The sequence below is a fragment of the Bos indicus x Bos taurus genome, chromosome 23 (assembly GCF_003369695.1).
Source record: "Bos indicus x Bos taurus breed Angus x Brahman F1 hybrid chromosome 23, Bos_hybrid_MaternalHap_v2.0, whole genome shotgun sequence".
In the NCBI taxonomy this organism is placed as follows: domain Eukaryota; kingdom Metazoa; phylum Chordata; class Mammalia; order Artiodactyla; family Bovidae; genus Bos; species Bos indicus x Bos taurus.
Genome location: NC_040098.1, coordinates 5,142,588 through 5,164,078, shown reverse-complemented (window position 1 = coordinate 5,164,078; position 21,491 = coordinate 5,142,588). Strand labels below are relative to the sequence as shown.

General features: G+C 38.6%; 1 protein-coding gene across 1 annotated transcript in view; it reads right to left on the bottom strand.

Annotated features, from left to right (window-relative positions):
* Positions 1 to 21,491, bottom strand: part of COL21A1 (collagen type XXI alpha 1 chain) — a 233,946-nt gene that overhangs the window by 166,013 nt on the left and 46,442 nt on the right. The window lies entirely within an intron of this gene.

The window sequence follows — 21,491 nt, the reverse complement described above, 5'->3', positions numbered from 1 at the left end:
GGAAAAAAAGAAAGTTAAATATATTAGAAAAATAAAGACAAATACCTAACAATTATAAGTTTGAATTTGGAAACTTCAATATTAGTTACAGCCCAGTTAATTTTTACTAATCTTGGAATTAACTTATGTGTCCAAATAGCCACATTTCAACTATATTAATGAAAGACAATGAATCAGAGCAGAGGAAGACCATGATAAATTTTTTCATTCATAATCATCTTGGAAAAGCAAAAACTTCTCTAAAACTTTAAGCTTTGCTCAAAATACTTACTAGAATCCCCTTTTTTAACACAGCCTGTAGAGCCCTATCATGTTCTTTCTATTATCTCAGGGGCAACACATAAGTCAGTTCAGTTCAGTTCAGTCGCTCAGTCGTGTCCAACTCTGCGACCCCATGAACCGCAGCACGCCAGGCCTCCCTGTCAATCACCAACTCCCGGAGTTCACCCAAACTCATGTCCATCGAGTTGGTGATGCCATCCAGCCTTCTCATCCTCTGTCGTCCCCTTCTCCTCCTGCCCCCAATCCCTCCCAGCATTAGGGTCTTTTCCAATGAGTCAGCTCTTCACATCAGGTGGCCAAAGTATTGGAGCTTCAGCTTCAGCATCAGTCCTTCCAATGATCGCCTTTAGGATGGACTGGTTAGATCTCCTTGCAGTCCAAGGGACTCTCAAGGGCAACACATACCCTTCTTTTAAATGTGGATTTGCATTTAAGAAACACCCAAAGCGTATCTGGTTAAAAAAAAAAGTCTATATGATAAAACTGAATGATGGGATTTCATTCTTTAATGGCTGTAATAATTATAAACATTAAGATCTATTTTATTTAACTCATCAACACTCAGCTATGTGACCTTAGCATGTTTTCTAAGTTAGTCTCGAGACTTCACTCCTGGTTAAAGTGTGTATCCTTGCCAAAGACTGTCACTCCCAACAATGAGACCATGCCAGATAAACTATAGGCTTTTAAAACCCAGCAGAAAAGACAGGGTTTATAGAAACCTAAATGAGCTGAATTCCAAAAGTTATTAATAGGACAGAAAAGATTCAGGGCTCCTTTCATTCCAGGAGGGGGAAGAATTTGCCACAGTATAGAAGAAACCAAAGTTGGTGTGACAGACTAGAATTCTGAGAGGGCCCAGCCACAGAGCAAGGATGGGTTAATATCAGTCAGCAATTTTCCCCAGGAGCCTTATCTGGGTACATGGAATAGACAAGTAATACAGAGAAAATTGAGAGCAGGATAAAACAATCTAGAGAGATTCTTTTCCTCTCTCTCCCTCTCCAGGTACCCAGGGAATTCCTCAAATACAAATACTTATCTTGCTGAAGGTTAGAGGAGAAGCAACAGAACTGAGAAAAGCCCTTCCAAGGCACACTGGGCCTTCACTACAGTGGAGAGACACATCTCAAAAAGCAGAAAGGCAAAGAAAGGACTAGAGAAAAGAACTCAAATACAAAAAGTGGAAACTATACTGACAAACTGAGAGAAATCTTAAAAGTGTCTTCCAAGATATGAGAAGAAACAAGAAAATTTTGCTCTGATCAGGAGAAAAACACTCAACATAAGCAGATGCAGAGATAAAGAAGGCTGAGCACCAAAGAATTGATGCTTTTGAACTGTGGTATTGGAGAAGATTCTTGAGAGTACCTAGGATTGCAAAAAATCAAACCAAACAATCCTGAAGGTAATCAATTCTGAATATTCATTGGAGGGACTGATGCTGAGGCTGAAGCTCCAATACTTTGACCACCTGATTAGCAGAGCTGACTCATAGGAAAAGACCCTGATTCTGGGAAAGATTGAAGGCGGGAGGAGAAGGGGATGACAGAGGATGAGATGGTTGGATGGCATCATCAACTCAATGGAGATGAGTTTGAGCAAGCTCCGGGAGATAGTGAAGAACAGGGAAGCCTGGCCTGCTGCAGTCCATGGAGTCCCAAAGAGTCGGGCACAACTGAGCAAATGAACAACAAGAAATGATCACAATATCAGAAGCACCAAGCAGGGTTTATAAAATGACAATGATAAACATGTTAAAGGCTCTAATGAGTAAGATGGACAACAATATGCAAAAACAGGAAATTTCAAAAGAGGGATACAAACTATTAAAGATGTGCATGAGATGTTTGCAATGCAAATATATATTTAAAAAGAACTAATATTTAAAAAGAACTATATATTTTAAAAGAACTTTTGCATATATCAAAAGAAAAGATCAGTAAGCTTGAAGATAAATCAATAGAAATTAACCAAATTAAACTCAAAGTTGTGGGGAGATGAGTGAGTCATGCAAGCAACAGAGCTTCTGAACTCTGTGGGACAGTGTCAAGTGGTCTTCACTTATTAATAGCACACAGGTAATTAGCTTCTCAAATGGAAAGGAGAAAGTGAATTAAGAAATATTTTTAAATACAACGGCCAAGAATTTTTCAATTGACAAACCCTGCCACCAATCAGATCAAACAAACCCCAAACAAAATACAAAGTCACACCTAGGTACATCATAATTAGTTGAAAGTTTAAGAGTAAATTCTTAAAACTAACCAGAGGACAAAATTCATGACGTACGAAAGAACAACAATAAGAATAAAAAAATAAATTTCATGGTAAAAAATGGGTAATGGATCAAAGACATAAAATTTTAAATATGTAGATATATAATAATAAGTATATATTATAAATTATATATAAGTAATATACATATTATATATTATATATAAGTATACATTATATATAATATTATAATAAGATATATAATAAGTAGATATATAATAATAATAATAAATATGTAGATATATAATAATAAGCTGATAATAAAGCTTCAGAATACATGAAGAAAAGAGGGGGAATTTTTTTTTTTTTAACTTTACATAATTGTATTAGTTTTGCCAAATATCAAAATGAATCCATCACAGGTATACATGTGCTCCCCATCCTGAACCCTCCTCCCTCCTCCCTCCCCATACCATCCCTCTGGGTCGTCCCAGTGATGACAAATTCATATCAAAATGTGAGATTTCAACTTTCATTTCTCAGTAATTATTGAATTAGACAAAAAAAAATTAGTAAGAGTACATGCATGCATGCTAAGTCTCTTCAGTCATGTCCAATTCTTTGCAACCCCATGAACTGTAGCCTGCCAGGCTCCTTGTTTATGGGATTCTCCAGGCAAGATACTGGAGTGTGTTACCATGCCCTCCTCCGGGGGATCTTCCCAACCCAGGGATTGAACCCACACCACTTATGTCTCCTGCGTTGGCAGGTGGGTTCTTTACCACTAGCACCACCTGGTAAGAGTGCAAAAGGTTTAAGAAACATTATCAACCAACTTCACCTAATGGACATTCAAAGAACACTCCACCTAACAACAGTAGAATATATGTTCTTTTGTTGTACATATGAAAGTCACCAAACAGACCACATGCTGGAGAAAAAAAACAAGCCTCAAATTCCAAAGAAATGAAACCACACAAATTATGTTCTTTGACCTAAATGACATTAAATTAGAAAAAGAAGGACTTCCCTGGTGGCCTAGTGGTTAAGACTCTGACTGACAATGCAGGGGACACAGGTTTGATCCCTGGAACAGGAATATTCCACGTGCCGAGGGGTGACTAAGACAGTGGGTCACGACCCCTGAGCCCACAGGTGCAGCTACTGAAGCTCGCATGCCCTAGAGACCACATTCTGCAACAGAAGCCCCCGCAATGAGAAGCCTGAGCACAACTGCAGAGTAGTCCCTCTCACAGCAACTACAGAAAGCCCAAGCACAGGCAGCAGCAAAGGCCCAGCACAGCCATCAGTAATAAATAGGTAAATTTTAAATTTTTTTTAAATTAATGAATTTTTTAAAAAGGGAAGAAAATCCCAAAATACTTGGAAATTAACCAATGTACTTCTAAGTAATTCATAAGTTATCAGAGGAAAATCTTATAATATTTCAACTGATCATTTAAAAAAATAATAAAAAATTTATGATGCATTTAAAACACTACTAAGAGGGTAAGTTTAACTTTAAAAGCATATTTCAGAAAAGAAGAAAAATGAAAAATCAATATCTAAACTTCCACCTTAATAAGCTAAAGAAAGAACAACAAATTAAACCTAAAATATTAAAAAAGAATAATCAATGAAATAGAAAATTGAAAAACAATATGTGTAAAGAGTTAATTCTTTAACAAATAAATATACTTATAAATCCTAGCAAGAATAGTCAAGAAATAAGACAGAAAACATATATTACCTGAGTCAATATTGAAACGAGATGATATGACAGAGCCTACAGACTTTAAAGGATAGTAAGTAGACAGACGAAATGGTCAAAGTCTTAAGACTGAAAGTGAAAGTCCCTCAGTCATGTCCAACTCTTTGTGACCCCATGGACAATACAGTCCCTGGAATTCTCCAGACCAGAATACTGGAGTGGGTAGCCTTTCCCTTCTCCAGGGGATCTTTCCAAACCAGAGATCGAATGCAGGTCTCCCACATTGCAGGTGGATTCTTTACCAGCTGAGCCACCAGGGAAGCCCACTACTTACTGAAACTGAAACTTACTGAAACTAATAATTGAAATTATTAAATAAATTGAATTTTTATTCAAAAATTTTCCCACAAATAAAACTCCAGTGCCAGATATTTTCACCAGTAATTTCTACCAAACATTTAAAAATAAATAAATATGAAGCAAAATTAAATGAAAATAGAGGAAGAGAGAACTCTCAACTTCTAGTATAAGGCCAACATAACTCTAACAGAAAACTAGACAAAGATATTACAAGATAAAACTATAGTCCCTTATCCTTCATGAGGCAAGGATGTAAAAATAGAATGAATCATTAGCAAATAAAATCTAGCAATATATGAAAAAGATCATGACCAAGTAAGGCTTAACCCACTGATGCAAGATCATTTAATGTTTAAATCTCAGGACTTTCCTGGTGGTCCAGCTGTTAGGACCCTACCTTCCAGTGCAGGGGTCACAGGTTCCATGTCTGGTTGAGGAACTAGGATCCCCCGTGCAGCAGGGCAAGTAAGACTGCGTGCCACAACTCCTAAGCCCCACTGCCTCAACTCGGAGAGCCTGAGTGCCGCAAACTACAGAGCCCACACACGCCGGAGCCCACAGGCTACCTGTGTACCACAAGGAAGACCCTGCATGCTGCAACTAAGACCCAGGGCAGTCAAAAATAAATAAATACTTTTTTAAAAATTTAAATCTCAGCTGATGTAATTTATAACATTAAGAAAGTAAAAAATATTTGCATGGACATCTCAATTTACACAGCAAAGTTATTTAATAAAATTTAGTACCTATTCATGATAAAACTCTCAGTAAACAAAGACTAGGAGAAAATTCTTCAATTTGATTAATGCCATCTATGAAAAATCTATAGCTCAGATCATACTGAGTGGTAAAAGACTAAATGCATTCTCCCCCAAGTCAGTAAAAATTAAGGCCATATTCTCACATCACTTTTATTCAAAAATGTACAGGAAATCCTAGCCAGTGCCACATTCCAAATAAGAAATAAAAGGTATAAAAAACTATAAGAAAGAATTAAAACTGCAATTATTTACAGACAACATGATTATCTACATAGAAACTTGAAACCTACTAAAACTCTAGTAGAACTAGTAAGTAAATTTAGCAAGGTCACAGGATACAAGGTTAATAGTTTTTTAAAATATATATATACATATAGTCAACCCAGTGGGGGATATAATATATGCAATACTATTTAAGTATTCAATACGATTCAATACCATAAACCTAGAAATAAAGTTACTGAAAATTGTGAACAATCTCTACACTAAAATATACAATACATTGTTGAAAGAAATTAAAGATCAAATAAATGGAGAAATATATATTCCTGGATTAAAAGACTCAGAATTGGTTACATCTTTATCCTCCTCAAACTGATCAATAGATTCAACACAACCCCAATCAAATCTTGACCCCACCTCATTTCATATGCAAAAGTTAGATGAAGTATAAATCTGAAGGTAATGCTAAAATTATAAGCTTTCTAGAAGAAAACATAAGAGAATAGCTTCAAACTCTTTGGATTAAGTGAATTTTCTTAGGACATAGAAACCACTATCAATTTTAAAAGTGGATTCACACTGGATTTCAACAAAATTAAAAGATACCATTAAGAAAATAAGTCAATATTTAGAGTAAAATACTTACAAAACATGACTCATACACAGACTAACATATAACTCCTAGAAATCAACAACAGAAGACAATCCAATTTTTTAAAGAGCAAAAGTCTTGAACAAACTTTTTAAATTATTAACAAAATAAAGAAATAGCCAATAAGCATAGTACATGGTTCTCATCATTAGTTACCGAAGAAGTGTATGTTAAAACCACAGTAAGATATCATTTCACACCCACTAAAATGGCTAAAATTTAAAAACTGACAATATCAAATGTTTAAGAGTCTATGTGGAGAAAGTGGAACTCATACATTCATGGTAAGAGTGTAAAATGATGTAACCACTTCAGAGAAGTGTTAAGTTCAGTTTCTTACAAAATTAAACTATGACCAGCAATCCTTTCTCTAAGTATATAACCTAGAGTAGTGAAAACATGTGCCAACAAAAAGACTTTAACAATGTTTATAGTAATTTTATTCATAATAGTTCCAAACTAAAAATAACTCAAATGCCATCCACAGAAAAGTGGATAAACAAGTTGTTGGTTATTCACGTAATGGAACAGAGCAACAAAAAATAAACTTGTAGTATATTCAACAACATGAATAATTGTAAATATATTCTATTTAATTAAAGGAGACAAACAGAAAAATACACAGAGCATGATTCCAGGTATATGAAGTCCCAAAACAGAAAACTGCAATGTTAGGAAAAGCTTGCCATTGATGGGAGAAGTAGACTGGAATGTAGCACAAATTAATTCACTGGGAGTTACAAATAGTCTACATTTGCAGTGATGATATTTGGGTGCATAGATCGGAATAGGCTTAAAAGCTGTAAAATTTGTTGGACACAATTTATATCTCAGTGAAAAACAGTGAGTCCAAAATCATCACCATCATTTTTTAAATTAGGCTGGCCCTCTCGACAAAGAGCTTATAAAGGTCAAAAAATGTCATTGAGAAAGAAGCATTTTTGGTGAGTCATCACCAGGATGTACTGTTTTATGGCAACAATGTGTACTAATAAATACTGACTAACTTCTTTCCCCAAAACCTCAAAATTAAGTTATTCTGCTCTTCTACCAAAAATTTCCTCATTATGTCTAAGTAGTATTTAATTCCTTCAGAATCCTTGGGCTAAAGTGAATTGTCTAATCGCTTTATATTTTAGTTGACAACCATCAATGTAGACGATATAACAAGGGCATTAAATAAATACCACTACCATATTATTTCACCATGGAAACATAACTCATATATTTAACAAATACATTTTACAGTTATTTAATTGGACATATGCTTATGCATCCTGGAGAAGGGCATGGCAACCCACTCCAGTATTCTTGCCTGGAGAATCCCATGGACAGAGAAGCCTGGCGGGCTATAGTCCACAGGGTCACAAAGAGTTGGACACGACTGAAGTGACTTAGCATATGCACACGTTTATGCATGGAGTATATAAACTGAGGCATATTGAGTTTTATCATTTTCTTCCATCTTTTGGGGGAGCTTGTTAAACATATGGATGACTTAACCCTACCCATTGGCTTCAGATTGCAGGGCAAGGAGCCAAACACTTAAAATAAAAAGCTTCCCACAGGCTAATGTCCACCAAAGTTCTGGAAATTCTGGTATAAGAAAAAAAGACACTTCCTATTCCCCTATGGGGCTTCCCTAGTGGTTCAGCAGCAAAGAATCTGCCTGCAATGCAGGGGCTGCAGATGTGGGTTAGATCCCTGGGTCAGGAAGAACCCCTGGAGGAGAGCATGGCAACCCACTCCAGTATTCTTGCCTGGAGAATCTCCATGGACAGAGGAGCCTGGTGAGCTACAGCCCATGGAGATGCAAAGAGTGGGACAGGACTGAAGAGACTTAGTATGCATGCGTGCATTCCCCTTATAGAGAAGCAAGTTAGCAACCCTAAACAGGAAAGCATAACTCAGAATCTCTACATTCAGAACTGACTACTCAAAGAGTAATCAGGCAGCCTTAGCATCCTTCAAAGGTTAACATGCACACAAATAGGCGATTCATTAAAAGGCAGACTCTGATTCAGTACATTTGGTTTGCCACCTAAGATTATTCATATGAATGAAGGCCTCTAAGGAACATAGGAACACACACTGTCCTTAAACATGAAAAAGTCTGTTTTAGAAAAATGTTACTTAACGAACTTCTTCGTGGATAAGGATAAAGGGGGAAATTACTTTTAATAGCATGTAAGAATTTAAACTGAGCTCTCCTGCTAATGGAAAATATATACTAGGCTAACTATCCACCAATCAATCCAGATTATAGATTTAACACTGCCCCTAACCCACTATAATTCAATATCCTTCTTACGGTGTTCTAATGGTCAAAAAAAAGGAAATGAAACTGGTGATTTGTAATCTTCCTTTCAACTATGGAGATGGTGATCTATATACTATAACCTCATAGGATTATTGTGATAAGGAAAACTTACAACGTCAAATGCTTGAGACCACTCTATGCCATTTAATCTTGGGAAGTGTTGAGGAAATTATAAGGCTGATTTAGAGAACATGACTGGCCTGTTGCATACACTCTATAAGCAACAGTCTCAGAACTTACACTCAGATTCTCTCACTCCAGAATGCTTTCCAGTCTTCATTCAACAACAAATATTTCTCAAGTGCCTATTATGTAACAGATATTCTTTCAGGTGCTGGGAATTCAGAAGTGACCAAACTAGATAAGGAATCTGCTTTTGTGGTGCCTACATCAGTTCAGTCGCTCAGTCGTGTCCGACTCCTTGCGACTCCATGAATCACAGCACGCCAGGCCTCCCTGTCCATCACCATCTCCAGGAGTTCACTCAAACTCACATCCATTGAGTCAGTGATGCCATCCAGCCATCTCATCCTCTGTCGTCCCCTTCTCCTCCTGCCCCCCAATCCCTCCCAGCATCAGAGTCTTTTCCAATGAGTCAACCTTCGCATGAGGTGGACAAGGTACTGGAATTTCAGCTTTAGCATCATTCCTTCCAAAGAAATCCCAGGGCTGATCTCCTTCAGAATGGACTGGTTGGATCTCCTTGCAGTCCAAGGGACTCTCAAGAGTCTTCTTCAACACCACAGTTCAAAAGCATCAATTCTTCAGCTCTCAGCTTTCTTCACAGTCCAACTCTCACATCCATACATGACCACCGGAAAACAGTTTATTGTGATCCATACAGTCAAAGGCTTTGGCATAGTCAATAAAGCAGAAATAGATGTTTTTCTGGAACTCTTGTTTTGATGATCCAGCGAATGTTGGCAATTTGGTCTCTGGTTCCTCTGCCTTTTCTAAAACCAGCTTGAACATCTGGAAGTTCACGGTTCACATACTGCTGAAGCCTGGCTTGGAGAATTTTGAGCATTACTTTACTAGCATGTGAGATGAGTGCAATTGTGTGGTAGTTTGAGCATTCTTTGGCATTGCCTTTCTTTGGGATTGGAATGAAAACTGATATTTTCCAGTCCTGTGGCCACTGCTGAGTTTTCCAAATTTGCTGACATATTGAGTGCAGCACTTTCACAGAATCATCTTTCAGGATTTGAAATAGCTCAACTGGAATTCCATCACCTCCACTAGCTTTGTTCATAGTGATGCTTTCTAAGGCCCACTTGACTTCACATTCCAGGATGTCTGGCTCTAGATGAGTGATCACACCATCGTGATTATCTGGGGCGTGAAGATCTTTTTTGTGTAGTTCTTCTGTGTATTCTTGCCACCTCTTCTTAATATCTTCTGCTTCTGTTAGGTCCATACCATTTCTGCCCTTTATCGAGCCCATCTTTGCATGAAATGTTCCCTTGGTGTCTCTAATTTTCTTGAAGAGATCTCTAGTCTTTCCCATTCTGTTGTTTTCCTCTAGTTCTTTGCACTGATCGCTGAGGAAGGCTTTCTTATCTCTTCTTGCTATTCTTTGGAACTCTGAATTCAGATGCTTATATCTTTCCTTTTCTCCTTTGCTTTTCGCTTCTCTTCTTTTCACAGCTATTTGTAAGGCCTCCCCAGATAGCCATTTTGCTCTTTTGCATTTCTTTTACATAGGGATGGCTGATCCCTGTCTCCTGTACAATGTCACGAACCTCAGTCCACAGTTCATCAGGCACTCTATCTATCAGATCTAGGCCCTTAAATCTATTTCTCACTTCCACTGTGTTATCATAAGGGATTTGATTTAGGTCATACCTGAATGGTCTAGTGGTTTTCCCTACTTTCTTCAATTTCAGTCTGAATTTGGCAATAAGGAGTTCATGATCTGAGCCACAGTCAGCTCCCAGTCTTGTTTTTGCTGACTGTGTAGAGCTTCTTCATCTTTGGCTGCAAAGAATATAATCAATCTGATTTCAGTGTTGACCATCTGGTGATGTCCATGTGTAGAGTCTTCTCTTGTGTTGTTGGAAGAGGGTGTTTGCTATGACCAGTGCATTTTCTTGGCAAAACTCTATTAGTCTTTGCCCTGCTTCATTCCGTAGTCCAAGGCCAAATTTGCCTGTTACTCCAGGTGTTTCTTGACTTCCTACTTTTGCATTCCAGTCCCCTATAATGAAAAGGACATCTTTTTGAGGTATTAGTTCTAAAAGGTCTTGTAGGTCTTCATAGAACCATTCAACTTCAGTTTCTTCAGCATTACTGGTTGGGGCATAGACTTGGATTACTGTGATATTGAATGGTTTGCCTTGGAAACAAACAGAGATCATTCTGTCGTTTTGAGATTGCATCCAAATACTGCATTTTGAACTCTTTTGTTGACCATGATGGCTACTCCATTTCTTCTGAGGGATTCCTGCCCACAGTAGTAGATATAATGGTCATCTGACTTAAATTCACCCATTCCAGTCCATTTTAGTTCGCTGATTCCTAGAATGTCAACGTTCACTCTTGCCATCTCTTGTTTGACCACTTCCAATTTGCCTTGATTCATGGACCTGACATTCCAGGTTCCTATGTAATATTGCTCTTTTTCACAGCATCAGACCTTGCTTCTATCACCAGTCACATCCACAACTGGGTATTGTTTTTGCTTTGGCTCCATCCCTTCATTCTTTCAGGAGTTATTTCTCTAGTGATCTCCAGTAGTATATGGGGCACCTACTGACCTGGGGAGTTCCTCTTTCAGTATCCTATCATTTTGCCTTTTCATACTGTTCATGGGGTTCTCAAGGTAAGAATATTGAAGTAGTCTCTGCCTACATACCAGAGACTAAATAAATAATTGAGTGAGACCATTTCAGACACTGGTAGATGCTCTAAGGTAACTTGGCCAGGAGCAGAGCAAGGGCTGCTTTCAACAGGGACCTCAGTGAAGGCATCTGAAAGGATGCCCAGTGAGCTGACTCTTGAAGGAATTGAAGGAGCCATCCTGCCTGAAACTGAGGACAAGCTTTCCTTCTGTGGATGGAGCAAGTCTGTTTGTTCCAGGGACAGATGGAAGGTTAGTGACGGAGAGGTGAGGGAGGAAGCAGAGGAAGGGCTCGAGCTGTACCAAGGCAGCAGGACCCCAGCTGGTGTGTTTCATTGCCAACTGTTCCCCCTGGATGCACACTGAATCCATGGAGGGTGTGTTATATTGAGAACCTTTCCCCCTGAATGCACAGTGAATCCACGGAGGGTAGGCAGCTCCTATGCACCACGGCGAGGTCTTCCCATTGTGTAGAGCACCCCCCTTTCAATATCAAAGAAATCTCTAAACATTAAGTATTAGGTAACTCTCGGGAAATGAGATCAATTGATGATTATCCTCTTTTACTTTTCATCTCTCTTCCATTTTCTAAGGTTATAAAAATGGTACAGAGAACCTATTTGCTGGGCAGGAAGAGAGACATAAATGTACAGAGCAGACTTGTGGACACCAGGGAAGGAGAGGGCGGGATGAACTGAGAGAGCAGCGTTGACATACACACATTACGATGTATGAAACAGATAGCTGCCGGGGATCTGCTGTAGAGTACGGGGAGCTCAGCTTGGTGCCCTGTGAACCTAGTGGGGTGGGATAAGGGCGGGAAGGGAGGCTCCAGAGGGAAGGGACATGTGTACTTATAGTTAATGTACTTCATTGTACAGCAGAAACTTGCACAATATTGTAAAGCAACTATACTCCAATTAAAACATATACACATATGTTATACTACGTTCCACTGCCACTGTCACTAATATTTTGTTAAGATCAAAATAAATATCTGTAAGTCAACTTCTGAGAGCAGTGGATACAAATGAGAGCAACTTCCTTGTCTCCTTGTAATGAATGGGTCTCATTGGGTCTGTGGCCGGAGACGCATGGGAATTCGCATGAGGAGCACCAGGAATGCAACAAAGCTTTGAAAACAAGGGACTATCGGGAAAAATGCCATCTCAAAATGTGGTTGCTAAGCTTGGTCATAAACCCAGCAAATAAATTTGAAGACTAAAAATAGTCCCCTCTTGAGACACTAACACTCATGCTTATTTATAAGCACATATTTATATGCTCTGTCTTTGAACTAAATTGTAAAACAGGAAAAGGTGGGGAAACTAAAATTCTGAACTCCATATTTTTACACACAAAAAAACATACACACACACACACACACACACACACACACACACACAAATACCCCTATTGTGTTCTATATTTTTAGCATCAAGGTGGTAGGCATGCATGCTAAGTCACTTCAGTAATATCCGACTTTTTGTGATCCTATGGACTATAGGCTATCAGCCTCCTCTGTCCATGGGATTCTCCAAGCAAGAATACTGGAGTAGGCTGCCATGCCCTCCTCTAGGGATCTTGAGGGATCCCTAGATCGAACCCATGTCTCACGTCTCCTGCATTGGCAGGTGGGTTCTTTACCACTAGCACCACCCGGAAAGCCCTAAGAGGGTAGGAAAGTGTTAGTCGCTCTGTCGTGTCCGACTCTTTGAGACCCCATGAGCTGTTGCTGGCCAGGCTCCCTTGTCCATGGAATTCTCTAGGAAGGAATACTGGAGTGGTTTGCCATTCCCTTCTCCAGGGGATCTTTCCAACCTAGGAATTGAACCCAGGTCTCCTGCATTGCCGTCTGAGCCACTAAGGTGGTGGGAGAAGTATCGACTGGGACAGATAGAATTGAAAATGGCCAAATGCTGGCAAACCAGTGAAAGAATTAGGAATGGTTCATGGGTATATATAAAGTTTGGTTTGTGTGCTGCTGCTGCTGCTAAATTGCTTCAGTCGTGTCCGACTCTGTGCCATCCCATAGACGGTAGCCCACCAGGCTCCCCCGTCCCTGGGATTCTCCAGGCAAGAACACTGGAGTGGGTTGCCATTTCCTTTTCCAATGTATGAAAGTGAAAAGTGAAAGTGAAGTCGCTCAGTCGTGTCTGACTCTTTGCGACCCCATGGACTGCAGCCTACCAGGCTCCTCCGTCCATGGGATTTTCCAGGCAAGAGTACTGGAGTGGGGTGCCATTGCCTTCTCCGTTGGTTTGTGTGAGTAATCATTAAAACAACACAACTAAAGTTATATCTTCTGGAATTTCATAGGTCAAATTAAGCTCCCCAAAATATGCAATTAATCAAGGTCATCTTGATTGTGTAAAACAGTTCATGGTTAACTAAACAACTGACATTTGTTATCATATTTCTCTAAACAAAAATCTAGTATTGTAAGGAGACAGGTAATTATAAATCCTCATTTCATAGACAGTAAACTAACAGATTCCAAGAAGCTACGATTTTTACACTTTGCAGAATTTGCTGTCACGCTGCAGAGTGGGTGACTGCTTTCTTGATCTGCTTATAGAGTATATCACACAGCATCCATTAGAGCTGTACAGCAAAAAGCGAATGGCAGTAACTTGGTGGAGTTACTATAGTTTGGCGGGGAAGTTTAAAATCCCATCTGGCCATAGCAGCTTCTAAATATTCAAGCAATGAAATAATGTATATGTCTGTGTAACCATTTAAAATGGGGCCAGTAAAAGATAGTCAAGGAACACAGAGTACAGTGTATTTTATTGGCCTGTACTAGCAAGTCCACTAAAATCAGGCCATGGGATCCTGTTGGTAATTTTAAGCTGTGCATATAAATGTAGCACCTTTTCCTATCCTCAAATTCTTCTTTTATTAACATATATTAGCCTAATTTTTATTTGTTTCTTAACTCGGTTCCAATTTTTACAGTATGGCATATGAAAAGCAAAGACATCAATCTCCAAAGGGAAAGCTAATAAAATTTTGAAATTCTAATTCAGGTCGAATTGTACTTCAACTTCCTAATCTCCCAATTCTTCCATGATACACCAGAAAGTGTGCTGGAAAACAAGGCATGCGATGTGAGTTCTGGTCCTCGATGTGCCTGGTATGCCAACTTAGAAAATAAAATGTAAGCATTTGTAAAGCTAAAATGCAATACAAGATAATAAAGAGAAAATAAATGGCATAGACAAAAGAGGAGCCAGGGTAAAAGAAAATGGGTAGAAGAAAGCAACTAATGCCCAACTGATATGAAGAAAATCATCAGTAAGCAGCTCTAGCACCCCAATGTGATTTCTCATACCATTTCCCATTAAAAGAAATCAGGCTCTTTAGGGAGAATAGCAGATTCCAGGTCTGAGGGACCGGAGACAGAGGAATGTTGTCATTCTAAAAACAAGGAAAGTCTTAAGAGTGACTAGGATTAGATCAAAATGACCCAAAAGCTAAACTGAGGGGTTCCTATTTGCTAAAGATAAGACCACCTGATCATTGAAAATGATAATGACTACAATGGATTGATGTACAACAGTTTACTAAACCTATGAGTTCATGATGATAAATACAAAAAATAAAAATAAAAACCATACATTGGTCACCTTTGGAGATTGCTAGCACACAAATAAAGAAAAAGAATCAAATATTCATCCTACTTTTCCTACATGGATAATAATTCAGAGTAATAATACAGTTAATGAGGCAACAGTTAATAAATGCCAGAAGAATATAATAGAATTAGAAAAATCATATTTTGCAACTACTAATTAATGAGTTGTTGTTGTTGTTCAGTCACTAAGTCATGTCCAACTCTTTGCAACCCCATGGACTGGAGTGCGCCAGGCTTCCCTGTCCTTCACTGTCTATTGGAGTTTGCTCAAACTCATGCCCATTGAGTCTGTGATACTATTCAACCATCTTAGCCTCTATCACCCCCTTTTCCTGCTGCCCTCAATCTTTCCCAGCATCAGGGTCTTCTCCACTGAGTCAGCTCTTCTGATATGAAGAGTATCATATCAAAGCATTGGAGCTTCAGCTTCAGCATCAGTCTTTCCAATGAATATTCAGGGTTGATTTCCTTTAGGATGGAGTGGTTTTATCTCCTTGCAGTCCAAGGGACTCTCAAGAGGTTTTTCCAGCACCACAATTTGAAGGCACCAATTCTTCAGTGCTCAGCCTTCTTTATATTCATAAATATAATATGGCAAAAAACACCAGCGCAGCCTGTATGACTGGGTCAAAGGTTAGAGATGAAATCAGAACACATGCATCACTTGACTGCACCTGAACCCACCCCCTACCTTATTTAGCATCATTAGAGTGAATAAGATGCATGCTGCTCCAGACATGACATAATAGGAGCACATGGCCATCTGTGAATTATTTTTGGCCAATTAAAAAAGAACACCTGAAACTACTCAAGTCTCTGTATTTACCCAATTGTAAGAAATTCCATCCTGACTTAAATGACACCAAAATCAGTGAAAGGGAAAATCTGTACAATTAATAAACAAGTGCCATAAAAACAAAAGAGAAATTAAATGTAATTGTGGACTTTGTTGGATTACTGATTGAAACAACAAACTGTACATATTTTTGAGACAGAGAAAACTGAACATGGACTGGGTATTAGATGACATACACCATTTAAAAAAAATTCATTGGGTATAATAGAAGTGTGGTGGTTTGTTTGCTTCAGCTTCTTAAGTAATTGAAGAAAAAAATATAAATGTTGATTATACAAATATAATAAAAGTAGAAGCCACCCAGTGGAGGAACATATTTGTAACAGATATAATTTTTTAAAAAATTGTATCCAAAACACAAATTTTCTATTCTAAATGTTTTCTAAGATGAATAGCCAACCCTATTTGTTTTGTCTTTTTCTTACTTTAAAACTTTTTAATGGCCAGAAGTTACTAAAAAATATGTCACAAAATTCCTGGATATGGCTAGTAGCAGATTGATGCTCAACGAGCATGTGTGACAATAATGTAAACACCCAGCCATCATGGGAAAGAAGACAATGCATTGAATTATTTGCATGCATGCATGCTAAGTCGCTTGAGTCATGTCAGACTCTTTGCGGCCCTATGCACTGTAGCCCGTCAGCCTCCTCCGTCCATGGGATTCTCCAGGCAAGAATACTGGAGGGGGTTGCCATGCTCTCTCTCAGGGGATCTTCCCAACCCAGGGATTGAACTGCATCTCTTATGTCTCCTGCATTGGCTGGAGGGTTCTTTACCACTAGCACCACCCGGGAAGCAAGAAAACAAAACAAAACAAAACACCTCTCACCTGGTTTCAGTGTTTCTACTCTAACCTAATTAACTAAATTGGAAGCAGTGGCATGCAGATGGGACAGGGTTGAGGGCTGTAGCTTGAATGGATGTGTGACATACATAGTATTAGTATAATCATCCCCTTTTTAAAAAAACAAATGTTATTTCATTGGGTCATTCTCTGAAAATTCAAATTTCTTTTTCTTCTTTAAGTTGCCCTTCCTCACAACTTCTACTTTCAAATTAAACTTAAATTTAAGGCCACCTGATTAATAAAATACCTCTAGACTTTTATCAAAATTCAGTGAATGTGTATGCCCACGTCAACAGTTTTTAGCATGATGTTTTATGAATATTTCTTTTTCTGATTTTTCTAACCAAGTTTGATGAGTTTCAAAAATTGTGAAATGGTCCAATGAACTCTGGAGAATAGGATGGCAACAATTCAAATTTCCTGGAGAGTTTAAGAGACCTGGTTGGACCTGAATAATTACTGCTAAATCATTCTTAATTCTAAAAGCATCAGTGCAAAGCATTTTATTAACATTCCTCATACCCAAGTTGTAGTTATGATAGATACACTAGAGGGTTTCCTGGAACTACTTTATGGTAACTTGGGGTCTCATATAATTCATATGCACTGTGTACTTAGGTTCTAAACATTTTTAAATGTTTAGATCATTATTCTTCTGGCTTTGAATTGTCATGGATCTATGACTGCTGTTGAGAGTTAACCATTGACATATTATTTAACATTAACTGCTAGTCAGAAACAGACCACCACTCACAAAATAAGATTTCTATGATATAATGGATATGAACCACTTAATAAATGATTTTATACTATAGTTTTGCTACAAATATAAAAATTGATCCTACCCTGAGCTATTTTTGGTTTACAGGAAAAATTCTAGGCTTGTTAAACAAATAACACATTGATAAAGAAGTTCCTTGAAGGAGAAAATGGCAACCCACTCCAGTATTCTTGCCTCGGAAATCCCATGGACAAAGTGGCCTGGTGGCCTACAATTCATGGGGTCAACAAAGGAGTCTGACACGACTTAGCTACTAAATGGTAACAACAATCTATCTGCTACAAATAAATGCGTGAAAGCATTATGTGGCTTAAAAATATTAGACTAGGTGTTAGAAGACAATATTTAGCCTGATTTCGCCATTATTAGAATTTAAGCAAGAGAGAAAGAAAAAAAAAAAAAAAAACAAAACAAAACAGCCAGGACTGCTTTCTGGGACTTGAGTTCTTGCTTGGGGCTGGTGCACTGGGATGACCCAGAGGGATGGTATGGGGAAGGAGGTGGGAGGGGGGTTCAGGATGGGGAACACGTGTACACCCGTGGCAGATTCATGTTGATGTATGGCAAAACCAATACAATATTGTAAAGTAATTAGCTTCCAATTAAAATAAATAAACTTAAATTAAAAAAAAAAAAAAAGAAACGAATTTACCAGTTTGGAATTCTGTGAATCTGTGATAATCAGCAAAATCAATTTACACGTATCTTTTGTGAGCTTTTTTAAAAAGAGTATAATTGTACCAGGAGGCTTCCCTTGTGGCTCACTGGTAAAGAATTCGCCTGCCAATGCAAGACAACATCCCCTGGAGAAGGAAATGGCAACCCACTCCAGTATTCTTGCCTGGGAAATTCCATGAACAGAGGGGCCTGGAGGAATACAGTCCATGGGGTCGCAAAAGAGTAGAACGTGATGTGGTGACCAAACAACAACAACAAAATAATATACCACTGCATTGCTGCTTTAAAAAAAAAACCAACAAATTATAGATATTTAAGAAACAAGTATCAGAGTCAAGATACTATATTTCAGTGGATAAACAAACAAATATGCAGTGTTGATTACATATACTACGTAATGTTCAGTTCAGTTCAGTCGCTCAGTCATATCTGACTCTTTGCGACCCCATGGACTGCAGCACACCAGGCTTCCCTGTCCATCACCAACTCCCAGAGTTTACTCAAACTCATGTCCATTGAGTCGGTGATGCCACATCTAACCATCTCATCCTCTGTTGTCCCCTTCTCTTCCTGCCCTCAATCTTTCCCAGCATCAGAGTCTTTTCAAGTGAGTCAGTTCTTCACATCAGGTGGCCAAAGTATTAGAGTTTCAGCTTCAGCATCAGTCCTTCCAATGAATATTCAGGACTGATTTCCTTCAGGATGGACTGGTTAGATCGCCTTGCAGTCCAAGAGACTATCAAGGGTCTTCTCCAACATCACAGTTCAAAAGTATCAATTTTTTGGCACTCAGCTTTCCCTATAGTCCAGCTGTCACATCCATACATGACTACTGGAAAAACCATAGGTTTGACTATATGGACCTTTGTTGGCAAAGTACTGTCTCTGCTTTTTTTTTTTTTTAATTTATTTATTTTAATTGGAGGCTACTTACTTTACAATATTGTAGTGGTTTTGCCATACATTGACATGAATCAGCCACGGGTGCACATGTGTTCCCCATCCTGAACTCCCATCCTGAACTCCCCTCCCACCTTCCTCCCGTCACATCCCTCAGGGTCATCCCAGTGCACCAGCCCCGAGCACCCTGTCTCATGCATCAAACTTGGACTGGTGGTCCATTTCAAATATGATAATATATATGTTTCAATGCTATTCTCTCAAATCATCCAGCCCTCGCCTTCTCCCACAGAGTTCAAAACTGTTCTATACATCTGTGTCTCTTTTGCTATCTAGCATATAGGGATATCGTTACCATCTTTCTAAATTCCATATATATGCATTAGTATACTGTATTGGTGTTTTTCTTTCTGGCTTACTTCACTCTGTATAATAGGCTCCAGTTTCATCCACCTCATCAGAACTGACTCAAATGTATTCTTTTTAATGGCTGAGTAATATTCCATTGTGTATATGTACCACAGCTTTCTTATCCATACGTCTGCTGATGGACATCTAGGTTCTTCCATGTCCTGGCTATTATAAACAGTGCTGCAATAAACATTGGGGTACATGTCCCTCTTTTAATTCTGGTTTCCTCAGTGTATATGCCCAGCAGTGGGATTGCTGGGTCATATGGCAGTTCTATTTCCAGTTTTTTAAGGAATCTCCACACTGTTCTCCATAGTGGCTGTACTAGTTTGCATTCCCAACAACAGTGTAATAGGGTTCCCTTTTCTCCACACCCTTTCCAGCATTTATTGCTTATAGACTTTTGGATAGCAGCCATTCTGACCGGCATGAAATGGAACCTCATTGTGGTTTTGATTTGCATTTCTCTAATAATGAGTGATATTGAGTATCTTTTCATCTGTTTGTTAGCCATCTGTATGTCTTCTTTGGAGAAATGTCTGTTTAGTTCTTTGGCCCATTTTTTGATTGGGTCATCTATTTTTCTGGAATTGAGCTGCAGGAGTTGCTTATATATTTTTGAGATTAATTCTTTGTCAGTTGCTTTGTTTGATAGTATTTTCTCCCATTCTGAGGCTGTCTTTTCACCTTCCTTATAGTTTCCTTCGTTATGCAAAAGCTTTTAAGTTTAATTAGGTCCCATTTGTTTATTTTTGCTTTTATTTCCATTACTCTGGGTGGTGGGTCATAGAGGATCCTGCTGTGATTTATGTCAGAGAGTGTTTTGCCTATGTTTTCCTCTCGGAGTTTTATAGTTTCTGGTCTTACATTTAGATCTTTAATCCATTTTGAGTTTTTTTTTGTGTATGGCGTTAGTAAGTGTTCTAGTTTCATTCTTTCACAAGTGGTTGACCAGTATTCCCAGCACCGCCTGTTAAAGGGATTTTCTTTTCTCCATTGTATATTCTTGCCTCCTTTGTCAAAGATAAGGTGTCCATAGGTGTGTGGATTTATCTCTGGGCTTTCTATCTTGTTCCATTGATCTATATGTCTGCCTTTGTGCCAGTACCATACTGTCTTGATGACTGTAGCTTTGTAGTATAGTCTGAAGTCAGGCAGGTTGATTTCTCCAGTTCCATTCTTCTTTCTCAAGATTGCTTTGGCTATTCGAGGTTTTTTGTATTTCCATACAAATTGTGAAATTATTTGTTCTAGTTCTGTGAAAAATACCATTGGTAGCTTGATAGGGATTGCATTGAATCTGTAGATTGCTTTAGGTCTCTGCTTTTTAATATGCTGTCTAGGTTGGTCATAGCTTTTCTTCCAAGGAGCAAGCGTCTTTTAATTTCATGGCTGCAGTCACCATCTGCAGTGATTTTGGAGCCTGCCCCCAACCCCCCCAAAAAATGTCTCTCACTGTTTCCACTGTTTCCCCATCGATTTGCCATGAAGTGATGGAACCGGATGCCATGATCTTCATTTTCTGAATGTTGAGCTTTAAGCCAACTTTTTCACTCTCCTCTTTCATCAAGAGGCTCTTTAGCTCTTCTTTGCTTTTTGCCAAAAGGGTGGTGTCATCTGCCTATCTTATATTATTGATATCCCTCACAGCAATCTTGACTCCAGCTTGTGCTTCATCCAGCTGGGCATTTCGCATGATGTATTCTGCATATAAGTTATAAGCAGGGTGACAATATACAGCCTTGACGTACTCCTTTCCCAATTTGGAACCAGTCTATTGTTCCATGTCCAGTTCTAACTGTTGCTTCCTGACCTGCATACAGATTTCTAAAGAGGCAGGTTGGGTAGTCTGGCATTCCCATCTCTTGAAGAATTTTCCAGTTTGTTGTGATCCACACAGTCAAAGCCTTTTGACTGTGTGGATCTCAATAAAGCAGAGGTAGATGTTTTTCTGGAATTGTCTTGCTCTTTCACTGATCCAACAGATGTTGCCAATTTGATCTATTGTTCCTCT